We start from the raw sequence: 1,243 nt of genomic DNA, 5'->3' as shown, positions 1-1,243 counted from the left end.
TGCTCCACCCAATACTCACCAATATCCAGCTACATTTGACAATCCTGGGAATCTTTCATGGAGTCTTGCCCATTAGTTTTTTATGTCCATCAATCTTTCTCAGCCACTGTGGTACTTACAAAATTAGAATAAAGATACTAGCTTTATGTTATTTTTCCAGTGTCTTCAGTAGAAATTGTTAATACTCTACTTTCTTAGATTTCTTAGGCTCTATTTCTAAATGTGTGATTGACCAGATATTTCATTAAGGTACACCCTTATTAAAGACACTGAGGATCTATTATACTTGTCCCAAGAATTAGAGAATCGCCCCTTCCCCTGAGATAGAAGGAGTTAACAGTTGCCAAGAAGTACTTTTTATATTTACTTTTTCTTGACAGGGAGATAGATATTTTGTAAACTATAAGGGATCAAAGGATGGAAGAAGAGAGTAAGAAAAGGTGGGGAAGGATACTTAAAAAGAATTAAGATTTATTGAGTGCGTGTATCAACTCCCCATGAATGTAATCATTATGTACTACAAGCATGTACTAGTATAAATAAAAATTTAGAAATTAAATGGATTACACCCTCCAACCAAAACTACAGAGTGATTGAATAGATTTTTTAAAAAAGAATCTATCTGTATGCGGCCTGCAAAGAGCCACAATTTAACTTTAAAGAAACCCATAAACTGAAAGTGAAAAGATAGAGGAAAAAGATGGTTAGAGTTTGTATCTGGATTGTCGCCCAAAGTTTCATGTAATCATGGGGGCAGGCTTTTTGGAGGCAGCTGAATCCATAGTTTGTGACTGATGCCTGGTCCAAGGCTGAGATTATGGGTGTGAGTGTTACACTCACCCTAGAGCAGGTGGCCTGCGTACAATATGGAGCACAGAAAAAGTTTCTTTCTTGCTCTTCCCTTTGCAGCCATGAATGGTATCCCCTCTGCCAAGACATGTTGCCTTGGAGCCAGTAAACTATAGATCGAAACCTCTACCAACCGTGAGCTACATAAATCTTCCGTCCTCTAACTTTGGGCATCCGACATTTTGCCCTAGCAGTGAGAAACAGGACTGAAGTGAAGATATTCCATGTAAATTATAACTAAGATAGAATAGGATTAGCTAAGGTTGTATCAGGCAAAATGGATTTAAAATCAACACTTGTCCCAGGAGACAAAGGGATCAATTCCCAAAGAAGATACAATTGTAAATATATATGAACTCAATGTCAGAACACCTAAATATATAAAGCCAATATT

This window comes from Octodon degus, unplaced genomic scaffold (assembly GCF_000260255.1).
Source record: "Octodon degus isolate 3935 unplaced genomic scaffold, OctDeg1.0 scaffold00022, whole genome shotgun sequence".
NCBI lineage: Eukaryota > Metazoa > Chordata > Mammalia > Rodentia > Octodontidae > Octodon > Octodon degus.
Note: the sequence above shows the minus strand (reverse complement) of the source record.